We start from the raw sequence: 14,186 nt of genomic DNA, 5'->3' as shown, positions 1-14,186 counted from the left end.
GTGCTGTATGAGGACTATTTGTAGGAACTGGGGCCTCTTTGCCTGCAGAAGAGATATTTTAAATTTAGCCAGGTGGCGCAGTGGGTAGAGTCAGGAGGACTTGACTTCAAATCTGGTCTCAGACACTTCCTAACTGCGTGATCCTGGGCATGTCATTTAGCCCTGTTTGCCTCAGTTTCCTCATCTGTAAAATCAGCTGGAGAAGGGCATGGTAAACCACTCCAGTATCTTTGCCAAGAAAATCCCAAATGGCCTTGCAGAGAATCAGACATGACTGATTCAACTCAGCAGCAGCCCAATGCAAGAAATGGTGTGAAGACCTGAATGTTGCATTGTGTGTTCACCATGACACTCCCACGGTCAAGAAGCCTCAGTGGGTCCCTCTTTCTTCAGAGATAAAACACAGATTCATTCTCCTTGGCATTTAGAATACCTCACAATATGACTCCAACCTTCCCCTCCACTCCAGCCCCGCCCCCCCATCACTGTTCCATTTACTTATCAGTGAGCATGTTGCAACTCCCAGTAGAATACAAGCTCCTTGAGGGGAGGGCTTGTTTCATTTTATTTTCATAGTCCCAGGTGTTAGGAAATTCTCTGGTACAGTGTCAGCACTTAGTTGCTATTTATTCTAGAAAGCAGTAAACTAGGAAGGCAACTGGGAAGAATGGGAAGAGCCCAGGCCTGGAACTCAAAGGACCAGGGTTCAAATCTCACCTTTGACTCTTACTTCCCATGTGACTTCGGGCAAGTAATTTTGCTTCTCTAGGTATCAATTTCCTTACACAGACATGTGATTTACCACCTGCATAACATTAAGGCCAGTCACTCCATCCCCTTGGGGATCTCCCTGGCCTGCTGTGTCTACTTCAGTTCTTTCCTATGCTCTCCCTTGTCAGCCTTTTCCACTCCTACAGAGGTGTTCAGCCTCTTCAGAGTGATCCCACCCAGGGATGTGGAGCTTCAGCAGCCCATAGTCATGAACAGTGTTACCCCTATTTCCAGGTGCTCACATCAGCCAACTGGGCATGGACCTTGGAGACCCAGAACTGAGATAATACCCTGGCTTCCTCTGTGCCTGCCACAACCACTGAGTCAGCTGGAATCCCCCCTACCCCCAGCTCTGTGCTGAGTGCCTTTAAAGAGAATGTTCTTTGTTCCTAGCAGATCCATGAATAAGCACCAGTGAATGGGTTTGCTACTGAGTGCCCTGGTGGACTGCTAGGATCCAAGACTTTTTGGAAGAACTGAGACTCAAGCAGGGCCTAGAAGGGCAGTTTTGGGACAGGTGAAGAGGAAGAAAGAGAACGTTCCAGGCCAAGACAGTAATTAGACAAGGCTCATGGGATCATATCCTCTATCTAGCATTGGAAGCCAGCTCAGAGAACATATTGGCCAATCTCTTCATTTTTCAAATGAAGAAACCAAGGCACACAGTGAAGAAGTGACTTGCTCTGGGCCACACGGGTAATAAGTGGAAGAGGCCGAAGTTGAACCCAGGTCAGGGACACCAAATCCAGAGCTTTGCTCAGCACACCCAGCTAGAGGCAGGAATTCATGGAACATTCAGGGGGTCAGTGAGGTGGAGCAATGGTTGGTGATCAGATTGTGGAGTACTTCTAAAGTCATCCTAGTTTTACTTATTTATTTCCAGATTGGGTTTGCAATGTCATTGGGATTTGTTGCTGTTCAGTCCCTTTAGTCATGTCCAACTCTTCCTGACCCCATGTTGGGGGGTTTTCTTGGCAGAGATACAGGAGCAGTTTGCCATTTTCTTTTCCAGCTCATTTTACAGATGAGGAAACTGAGGAAAAGAGGGTTGAGTGACTTGCCCAGAGTCACACACCTAGTAAGTGTCTGAGGCCAGATTTGAACTCAGGAAGCTGAGTCTTCCTGACTCTAGGCCTAGTAGTAGGGGCCACCTAGCTGCCTATGGCATTAGTCTAGGCCAAGGAATGCCTGATGAGGACACTGCTTCCTCAAATGTAGGTGAGCTCCTGAACTACTCTTCAGTAGTTGTGTGGGGGCCTCTGAGAGGATTAGTGATTTCCAGTGGGTCTCCCAGCCAGGGTGGGTCAGGGGCAGGATTAGAACCTCCACCTTTCTAACTCTTAATCTAGATCTTTCTCCTCTCCACTAAACTACCTCTATGCCAGAGTATTATTAACTGACATTTCTATTGAGCCCTGTGGTTTGTAAAGCCCTTTAGATGGATCATGTTATCAGAGCCTCATAGCCTTGAGAAGCAGTTACTATAGATATCATTATTCCTGTTTTTTGTATCAGAAACCTTAGGCTCAGAGATGACCCGGGCTCACAGAACTGAGCTGGAAAAGATTTCAGAGGCTTTTTAGTTCAGCCCTTTATTATCCAGATGGAATTTGAGGACACAGAGGTAAGAGGACTTAGTCAAGGTCACAAGGTAGTATGTGAAAGAGGCAAAATTGGATGTTTAAAGGCAGTGTGATACAATGCTGACAATGTTGACTCTGGAGTCAGAAGACCTTGATTCAAATCTGGGCTATATTATTTGCTGACTTTAGATGAGACATTTTTCTCTGAGTCTCAGTTTCCTTTTCTATAAAATGAGGTCTATGGGCCAGATAAGCTCTGAAGTACTGTTGAACTCTAAATCTGTAATCCCACTCCAGGTCCAGCCCTTTGGCCACTCGGCCCCTCTATGCACCCTACGGAATCTGGACTCCATCTTGCAGGTGATTCAGAGACTGAGGGCTCCAGTGAGAAATCCAAACCTTTGGAAGCTTTCCAAATACCTCTGCACTCAGCCCTTAATCATGCAGCGGAAAAGTTTTCTTTCAGGCTGACATTGATACTCGATGTCTTTTGTGTCCTGTATTTTGGTTGGGCTCTGTGCTCATTCATTTCCCAGCTCTCATACTCTGCTGTTCCTTTGTCTTTTCAGATGCAGAGGGATGGGTTAAGTTTGGCTCTTCCATTCCTTCACCCTGCCAAATGTCTTTCCCTACAGGGAGCTGCCTCACAGCTCACCCTCACAGCACACTTTGCAGAATGGACTGCTGTCTCTACCTCTGAGCTCGACTCAGACACATGGGGGGAACTTTTCTCATGGGATTCAGGTCACGTTTTCAAAGTGGTCAGACAGGAGCGTGACCAAACTTGGGGAACATAGTGGCTGGATTACCTCTAAGGTCCCTAATACTTCCTCCTAAGAGTGAAAATGAGCTGGCTTGGTCTATTGTTCTGCAATAAAGGGCAGTACTGACATTGGAACCATTGCCTCATCTGTGAAATTCCACCAGACAAATTGTTCTATGATATTATGGAAGGATGAACAAAGTCCTTTTCAGCTTGAAAATTGAATGAAAATTTAAGTCAGAACAACAGGGAGCAAAAATTCCCAATTATAACGTATGACCTTAAGGGCAGAAAAGCACTTGACATTCATTGTCTCATTGGGTTCTCACAATAATTTGGGGAGAATGCACATGCTTGGAGAGTCAGTTGTTACTGTCAGAGATCAACAGGTTCCCTCTTAATACCAGGCACCCTGACTCTGCAGTAATATACTACTCATATCAATGTTTTGAAAATCAGTACTGATAGATTTTCTCATTATCTTTATTTTCTAATATCCTTCCCCAGAGCCATCTTTTGTAATAAAGAATGAAAAAGAAGAAAAGAAAAAAAAATAAAAGGCAGTTCAACAAAACCAATTAACAGATGAACTAAGTCCAACAATATATGAAGTGTTTCATACCCATAACCCCCAACCCAGTAATGCAGAAACTTAGCCTATTTACTCATCTCTCAGCTAGGGACAAACCTGATCATAATAATTACACAGCATTCAATTTGTTTTTTGTTCTTACCATTTTATAGTGCCTGGAACACATAGTTGTTATTGTGTTTGTCCTTCATTTTCGAAGAGGACCATGACATCAGGGAAATGATGACATAACATGTGGTTGACTTGTATTTGAGTGAGGGAGGGCTGTGCAAGGTCACCAACCTCACTTTCTGCTCCAGAGTCATCTGGGTTCAGTGACCTGATATTCATCAGGATGTCTAGAGATGACCTAGGATGCAATGGGAGACCCTGGCCCTTTTAGGCTCAGGCCTTTTCATATACTCACTTAGAGGGAGGTAATGCCCATTCAGTGAATTGGCTTCTTTAATATGTGGGTCAAGGAATGGCCCCTTTAATCAGAAAAAAAAAAAAGAAAAAAAATCAAGCTGGAAGGGAAAGACCTTCAGGGTTGCTGTTCCAGAGAAAAACAGTTACCACTGACATTCGCTCTAAGCCAGGAAGGTCCAAAATACATCCATTAAGTGGAGCTTGGGCAAGGACCTATTTTGGTCCAATCTATGAGCTTCAGAGTGAACTGGGCTTAACGTTTAACAGTATACACTTAATAAAAGCTTTGTGACTTGCCTTGCCTTGTAGTCATTGTGTATACTGTTTTCCTGATTCTGCTTGCTTCACATTGCATCAATTAATGGAAATCTTCTCATGCTTTTCTGTATTCTTTGTTAATTATTTCTTATGCTAATAATGTTCCAATATGTTGATGTACCACAATATATCTAAGACCCCAATCAATAGGGTCCTACTTTGTTTCTGGTTTTTTGTTACCATAAAGAGTTGTATGGCTCCAACTGTTTCTAGTCTTAAGACAATTCTCAGGGTTATTGCAGTCCCTGGACAGCTTTATTTCTAGGAGTTACTAGCAGTTTGACCATAAGCAAAGCCTCAATTTCCTCATCTGTAAAATAGGGATAATCATGCTGTCACTGCCTGCTTCACAGTTCATGATGGTATGTAAATCCTTAGAATGCAGTGCCCTTTCATGGAGGGTTGGTTTCATTTGTCATATGTGCATCTCCAGTGCTTGGCAGCTAACAGGCACTTACATACTTGTTCACTGAATGCTTGATGAAAACTCTGAGGCAAAACCACCAGGCAAGACTACCAGGTAAGTCTGAAATTTGACTTTCCTTTCCCCCATTGAGTTCCTCTGCCTGGATTCATTCCCCAAGGGTTAGTACACTCCAACTCTGTTTTACTCTCAAACATCTGCTGCCCACTCTCTCATCCCCATCCACCTAATCCCTTTCCTTCTCTTCAAAAAGACCCACTCCAGATCTTCCTTCCTCTTCCGGAGTGCCATCTGGAAAGACTTATCTATAATGAACACATTTTCCTTTTTGTTGAAACCTCTTCTTCTTTTGTTCCTTCCATCTTGTGCTCACTGAGAATTGGTCCTCATGATAATACTGTGTCTCCATGTCTAATTCCTTGGGAAACTTCTATTTTCACTAGAAATCAACTTAATTCAGCAAAAAATTTATGAAGGCATCTACTCTGTGGTAGGAACACAAGGGTAAGCACAAGGGGCTCATAGTGTCTGACTTTAAGGAGCTTCCATTCTACTGAGGAGAAGTAGGTAGGCAGTATCAGGGCTGGAGTGGGAACACTCCTAACCACAAAGGTTACTGAGATGTGAATGCATTTTACTGCCTGGGTTAAGAATTACAGCCAGGTCCTGTTTGTCAAGAAGTTCCAGAAGCAGAGGGCTGCCCTAAGGCTCAAAGATGGAATGGTATGTGGTTTTGTGGGTGGGGGCATGGTAGGGGGGTGGGACAGGGGAAAGGTCTTTCAGAAAGGAGACATTTGGGCTCTGAGACAGTGAACTCATATAAACAGAAGAGAAATGTTAGCCCCGGCCCCACACTTGAGGCCAGAGTTATAGAATCAAGATACTTGGGTTTGAATAATCAAGTGGTTTTATAAGTTTGTTCTGAAGGCAGAATTTAGCTGTTTAATAGAGTAGTCTAATTAAAAAATAGCTAAGCAATGAAACAATTGGTGCTTTTCATTCCAACTCTACAGGCACATAAAATGGCCTTAACTTTGTTTCTCCTGTTATTATTTACAGTTACACAGCCCACAACACACCGTTATAAAACATAAATGGGAAGAAATAGAATTTCAAGAGGATATTTTTCCCCACGTTACAGAAGCCGTCATCAAAGAAACAAAACTTCCTCTGCAAATTACAACAAATCAACGACAATTTTATTTTATTTTTTGCAGTTTGTTTCTCTTTGAAAGGGGAAAATAAATAAGAATTACTTTAGCACTTGGAGAGTTGTTGAGAGTAAAGCACTTTGTACGCTGGATTGCTTTGTTAACCCTTCTGTCTTGGTATCCCAATGTGTCGCTTTCTTTCCTGAGAGACTTCAAGCCTCTTGCCTGTGCATTGGGACTGTTCAAGATCTAGTATTTTTTTCTGCCCCTCTCCCCAGCTTGCCTCAAATTTATATTATATAAATCTTCTATATCTAGTTATTTGAGAATATTGCAAGTGATCCATTAGATATGAGCTCTTCAACGTCAAGGATTATCATTTTCCTTCTATCCCTTAGGCTTGACACATGCAGTATCCCTTCCACATCAGGACTTTCCTCATCGTGTTTTTATATACTATTGATCAGCATAAGAAATTACATCTTGGGGGAGTTTTGTGGGAGCCTCAGATGACACATGAAGGCCAGCTTACCCCCAGAAACTATTACAGTTCCTGCTATATTATAGGGCTTTAGTAAGTTCTCTTTGAATGAATGCACGGAAAGTGGGATTATTAATTGTCCCATGTAGGTGCTTAACAGAGCAACACAGAAAAAGTTTAGAAACTCAAAAATGCATAAAATATATGTATAGTATTGCATAATATCTACATAGTTTATCTTTTAATATCATAATAATTCAGTATGTCTCTGGTCCCAAGGGAGGATCAAAAAAAATTTATGGAGATTTTCCAGATAGTGCTGCACCCCTAACACCTGATATGTGGAAGGGATAACTGTCATAGTAAATGCTTGTTGATTGACTAGCATGTTTTCTTTCTCATTACATTATAAGCTCCTTGAGGGTAGAGAGTGTGGACATCGCCTAGAATATAGTTGGCACTTAATGTGGCTCACAGGGCTGATGATGGTGGTGATTGCAAAAGTAGGAACACCGGGTGGAAGGCAGAGAGGAAGATTTGGGGTCAATGTAAGCAAAATTTCTTAAACAATGATAAGAACCTACTTTAGGAGATAGCAGTTTCAGCCTCACTGGATTTCTACAAGGAAAAATAAGATGACTCCTTCTCTGGGACATAGTGGAGAAAGGATCTTTGTCAGTAACAAATTGGACCAGATGGCCTCTGAGACCACTTCCAGAGCTGTGATTCTGAAGTTCTATATCTTTGGGGCAGAAATTGTATACACAGGGTGATTGTTCCACACAGAGTTCCTTATGGTAATCATGAGTGATAGTTCTATGGCAAACATGAAACCACAAAGGTGTGGCTGCACATTCTTCTTTCCCCTGGTGTCATCTGATAACAGTTTGGGTGATAGGAATAGAACACTTAAGATGAAATGGGGAAATACAATGGGTTCTTTTCTCCTTTCCTGTCACAACTACAATGGGAGCTCTCTGGAAGAAGAACTTAGTTTTTCTTAATTGGAGAGGTGGTGGTTTGGGACACATGGAATCTTTGATGGTCATATTATACACATAAGCCATTTCACCTTTGCCTTAATTATAGGTATTTATAGAAATATTTATTTTAGAGGACTGACAAATGCCTTCAATTTAACTGTATAAGATCTGAATTTTGTCATCAGAGATACCTTGGCTGCTCGTTTCTTCATTCATTCCTCATTCACTCTACAAATATTTATCTGCCTAAGAAATATTCTGTAAATTTTATAGTACTATATGAGATCTTCAGTAAGATCACAACAGGTTAAGATCTTGAACCAAATCAAATAAATTCGAATTCAATAGCCATAAGTCAAGAAGCATTTATTAAGTACCTGCAACATATCAGACAGTGTGCTAAGTACTAGGAATAGAAAGAAAGAAAAAAAATCCCTACTTTCAAGGGAACTCAGTGTAATAGGAGAGGAGCATATATATATGTACACACACACACACACACACACACACACACACACAGACACACACACACATATATATATATATATATATATGTACACACACACACACACACACATATATATATATGCAAAATATATACAGAATAAATTGGGGAAAACCACAGTGGGAAGACATCAGAATTAGGGATATGTGTGTGTGGTGGGGTACTGAAAAAGGCTTCTTATAGAAGATGGGATGTGCAGGAGAAAATAGAAAAGGACTTATGGAAACAGATTACAAGCCAGGAACAGAAACATAATATAGAGAGGCATTATGGTTTAAAGGGTAGAACAGCAACCATGGAGTCAGGAAGACAAGTTCAAATTCTGCTTCAGATATTTACTGTCCATATGACCCTGGGTCAATCAAATTACTGGTCTATAGTTCTCTTTCTCTGCTTTATCTCTTCTCTGTTCAGGTATCAGGAACATGTTTGCCTTATTCCACTCCCTTTATCACACTGTTCCTATGCAGACTAACAGAATAAGAGGATGTTAGGAAAGGGAGAGATCTTAGTCTTTGAGGACAACACATGCCTTTTACTGTTGGGGAGAGGGTGGCCCAGACAAGAATGAATATATTCAAGCAAGTGGTCTTTCTTACTATGGAATACTGTAATGCACTCTTTTAATTCTTCCTCTTTGAGTCCCTCACTTCCTTTGAAGCTCAGTTCAAGAACCTCAATCAGGTCATTATTAATCCCCTCACATTCTAGTGACCTCCCAAATATCTTTGTGATATTTTGTATATATTTCATTATATATATATATATGTATATGTATATATATATGTATGTATGTGTGTATATATTTATACATGCACACACACACGTATGTGTGTGTGTGTGTGCGCGCGCACGTGTGTGTGTGTGTGTGTGTGTGTATGTGTGAGACCTTGTATTGGGAATCAAGATGGGCTCTTAGCACTTATTCAGCCAAGTGCCCTTGAAGAGTTTGGCCTTCATTTCTTTGATTAAATTAGGAGTGCTTGATGACCTACTTGCCTCAAGGGAAAACCTAGTTTACATGGGTTTGAATGACATATTTGTGACATCAGAGGCTTTTAGACCACATGGGTTTAAGTCTCATTTTTGTGATGATTTTAGATCACGTGGGTGAGTCACATGTGTGACTTGCCTTTGACCCTGAACAAGATATAAACCCAGATGTCGGCTTTCTCTTTCATAGCTCTGAGCTGCAGCGGGAGTGGTGCGTGACTCTGGACCAACCATTGTTATTAGCTTCCCAGCTTTGATATTTATGCTTCTCTGGTAATTCTATATTGTGATTTTGTCAGACAGAAATCTATCTATTGATTCATGTTTATTTGCTCTGTTCGTATTTGCTCTGAAGCTCAGGGTGCTGGCTTTTTCCCCTGAGCTGAGTGAATATTTGTATATTGGATTAAAGTAAGATTGTTAACCCCTTAACATTGCTTTCCTCAGTAAAGAAGATCAAAAGAACCTGTGCTGGTAGCATTCTTGTTGTTGTACTTGTGTTGGTTTTTCACCCCCACAGCAGCTGCTAGCTGAATTGTTGCAACAGACATATGTGTGTGTGTATGTGTATATATATATATATATATATATATATATATATATATATATATATATATATATATATGTATGTATATATATATGTATGTATGTATGTATATGTATATATATATGTATGTATGTATGTATATATATATGTATGTATGTATGTATGTATATATACACACACATTCACGCTATTCCTGCCAACACTGTAGGAGAATGTAAGGTCCTTGAGGGCAGGAACTATTTTCTTTTGGTACTTGTACCCCTATCACCTAGCAAAGTGTCTGCTGCATTATAGGGCTTTAATAAGTTCTCCCTGAATGAATGCAAGGAAAGTGGGATTATCAATTGTCCCATGTAGGTGCTTAACAGAGCAACATCCATGACACATTGATAAATTGACTCCGTATGAGGGTTCAATAAGTGCTCAGTAAGACTGGCATCAGGGGGTACCCAGCCAACCTTTCTTTATTCCTGTTGAGTTTGGGGGGGTATGCCATCTGACTGTGAGGTTGTTTATTTGCTCCTTTACTCTGCTTCAAGTCATAAGCCACATGTTCCCACTTTATCCTGATAGGAATGTGATATAATTGCAATCACACTGTGGCCATACGGCTTCTTGAAAAGTTACTCAGCTGTAGAATAGATGTCAGACAGACAGCCCTTCTTGTCAATTTTAGGGTAATCTTGGCTTTTGCTCAAATAATCTGGTTCATGAACAACTCATTTCCAAGACCAGGGCTTCAGCGGTAAAGATAATGTCTCTTCTTAGGAGAAAGGTCCTTATGCAAACCCCAGATCACCTCAAATCACTCTTGATTTAATGAAGCTTCAATGAAGATGAAGCTTCATGGCACAGTGGATGGGGTGCTAGAATTGGAGTCCGGAGGACCTAGATTCAAATTCCACCCAGGACTCTTACCATCTCTGATCTTAGATCAGTTACTGATTTTTCTGACTCTTAATTATTCTCTATATAACAAATGGACAAATAATATCTACAGTCTTTAGGTCAGAGGGCTGTTGTGTGGTTCAAATCAGGTAAGGTTTATAAAGGGCTTCACGAATCTCGAAGAGCTATGTGTGTGTGTTGACTAAGATGGAGATTGTGCAAACAGTGAGAAAGTAACAACCTTATTTGTGTAGGGCGTTTGAGCATTTCAAACTTTTAAAAACAGCTTCACAAACTATTTGCTCTCTCTCTCTCTCTCTCTCTCTCTCTCTCTCTCTCTCTCTCTCTCGTTCTCTCTCTCTCATTTCTTATTTCTTGTGATTCATTCCATTGGCTATAATTCTTCTTTACAGCATGACTAATGTGAAAATATGTTTAATGTGAAGGTATATGTAGAACCCATTTCAGATTGCATGCCCTCTTGGGGGGGGGGAGGAAGGGGGAGATAATTCAGAACTCAAAAGCTGGTGGAACTGAATGTTGTAAACTAAAAATAAATAAATAAATTTATTAAAAAAAATAAAAAAAAACAGATTCATATCCATTTTGTCCTTTAATCCTCACAAGAACCCTTTGTGACAATCAGGATAAAGCCTCACTTTACAGATGACGAAATGGAAGCCCATAGATGTGAAAAGATTCCCCAAGGTCACACAGCAAATTAGTGCCAAAGCCAAAAGGAGAATGCAAACCCAGGCCTAGAACACTTTTGATCAATCAATCATCAATCTATTAAGCACCTACCACAGTGCCAGGCCAAGAATTCTACTGGCGGAGTCAAGAAGAACATATATAAGTATAAACAAGAGAAACACAAAGACAGTAGATGGAAGACAGTTTGGGAGGAGGTCACTATCAGTGGGGGGTTTTCATAACAAAGGTAGTATCTGAGCTAATTTTATACTGTGTCACTTTCATAGAAACACTGAAAAAGCAAGGTTCTATATTGTTTGAAGACATGGGCATGCCTTAGGAAATGGGAGAATACAAGATTGTGTTGGTCTTGGCCAGTTGGAGAGAAATTGGCAAAGGTCAGAGACCCAAGGATCTTCCCATTGAGTATATTACTGAAGCTATGTTTGCTTTTAATCTTAAAATGATATTGAGAGGGAAAATTCAGGCAATCAAGGTGAAAAAAAACACTGAGCATTAGTAGAAAGTGAACAGTTATATCTTAGAAAGGGGCCAGAAGGTCTGAAAAGGTCTACTCATCACAGAATTTCTCAGTCAGAAACTGCTTCAGGGGATACCTAGTCTAACACATTTGTTTCTCTTTGGAACACCATTTCCAAAAAGCAAAAGCTTACTTCCTGTGCCCTCACTTTCATAAGGTCAGTTAAGGTAGTGTTTAATCATTTGCATAGAACAGAAAAAAAAAAAAACTGTTTAGATCATTTGTGTTAGAAGTAGTAGGATTTTAGGTAGCCCTTTTTGCCATGACATGGAAGGTTGGGGAAATAAAGGATGTACAGAACCTTAGTGGATACCAGCTATTGGATGGGATGGCCTATACTCCATGAAGAAGAAGAAGAGTTAACAGGTTATGACACAGACCTGATGTTCTCAGCTTCAGCCCTCTGGTCTCTCCTACTAATTGTTGGTGAAGATTGGGTTGCTATTTCCTCCATTAGTGTGGCACCTAACACTCCCATGCTACACACTGTGATGGAGGCAAAGGCCTCTAAGCCTGGAGCAATTGACCAACACCGCACTGGGATAGCCCAAATTCTAGAGTAGTCCAGAGTAGGCTTAAACTTATGGGTCATAAAGAAGAAACTAAGTTATCACATTTTGCAGATGATATGGTGAGTTACATAAAGAATCCTAGAGAATCCAGTAAAAAAATAATTGAAATAAATAAAAAATTTTAGAAAAGTTGCAGGATATAAAATAAACCCACATAAATGCTCAGAATTCCTATATGTTACTAACAAAGCCCAACAGCAAGAGATAGAAAGAGAAATTCCATTTAAAGTTACTATAGACACTATAAAACGTTTGGGAATCTACTTGCCAAAACAAACCCAGGACCTTTATGAACACAATTACAAAACACTTTTCACACAAATGAAGATAGAGCTAAATAAATGGGAAAGAATCTGTTGCTCGTGGTTAGGCCAAACTAATATAACAAAAATGACAATTTTATCTTAATTAATTTGCTTATTCAGTGCCATACTAATCAAACTACCAAAAATTATTTTACAGAGCTGGATAAAATAATGACAAAATTCATCTGGAAGAACAAAAGCTCCAGAATATCAAGGAAATTTATAAAAGAAATGTTAGGGAAGATGGTCTAACCATACTAGATATTAGACTGTATTATAAAGTAGCAGTCATCAGAACTACTTGGTACTGGCTAAGAAACAGAGTGATGGATCAATGGAATAGGTTATGTACACAAGACACAATAGTCACTGACTATAGCAATCTACTCTTGCTAAAGGAGACCCCAAAAATACTGAAGAAAATAGCACCTTAAAAATAGACTAGCTCAAATGGCAAAAGAGCTCCAAAAAGCCAATGAGGAGAAGAATGCCTTGAATGGCAGAATTAGCCAAATGGAAAAGGAGGTCCAAAAGACCACTGAAGAAAATACTACCTTAAAAATTAGATTGGAGCAAGTAGAAGCTAGTGACTTTATGAGAACTCAAGATATTATAAAACAGAACCAAAGGAATGAAAAAATTGAAGACAATGTCAAATATCTCATTGAAAAACCACTTACCTGGAAAATAGATCCAGGAGAGAGAATTCAAGAAATTATTGGACTACTTGAAAGCCATCATCAAAAAAAGCCTAGATATCATCTTTCAAGAAATTATCAAGGAGAGCTGCCCTGATATTCTAGAGCCAGAGGGTAAAATAGAAATTGAAAGAATCCACTGATTGCCTCCTGAAAAAGATCCCAAAAAGAAAACTTTTAGGAATATTGTCACCAAATTTCAGAGCTCCCAGATCAAGGAGAAAATACTGCAAGCAGCCAGAAAGAAACAATTTGAGTATTGTGGAAACACAATCAGGTAGCTGAAGGGAATACACACACACACACACACACACACACACACACGCATATATATATATATATATATATATATATATATATATATATATATATATAGGCAGAGGGCACAGGGTGAGTTGAATATGAAGGGATGATATCTAAAAAAAATGAAATCAAAATAAGGGATGAGAGAGGAATATATTGAGAGAGGGAGAAAGGGAGAGATAGAATGGTGTAAATTATCTCTCATAAAAGTGGCAAGAAAAAGAAGAGGTACAGGTGAGGGGGAATGAGTGAATTTTGCTCTCATTGGATCTGACCTGAGGAGGGAATAACATATCCACTCAACTGGGTATCTTCCCCACAGGAAAGAAGGAGGAAGAAGATAAAAAGGGGGGACAATAGAAGGGAGGACAGATTGGAGGAGGAGGTAATCAAAAGCAAACACTTTGGAAAAGGGACAGGGTCAACGGAGAAAATTGAATAAAGGGGGATAGGATAGGAAGGAACAAAATATAGTTAGTCTTTCACAACATGAGTATTGTGGAAGGGTTTTACATAATGATACACATGAGGCCTATGTTGAATTGCTTGCCTTCTTAGGGAAGGTGGGTGGGGAAGGAAGAGGGGAGAGAATTTGGAACTCAAAGTTTTAAAAGCAGATGTGCAAAAAACAGTTTTGCATGCAACTAGGAAATAAGATATACAGGCA

This window comes from Trichosurus vulpecula, chromosome 3 (assembly GCF_011100635.1).
Source record: "Trichosurus vulpecula isolate mTriVul1 chromosome 3, mTriVul1.pri, whole genome shotgun sequence".
Taxonomy (NCBI): domain Eukaryota; kingdom Metazoa; phylum Chordata; class Mammalia; order Diprotodontia; family Phalangeridae; genus Trichosurus; species Trichosurus vulpecula.
This window is presented reverse-complemented; position numbering follows the sequence as displayed.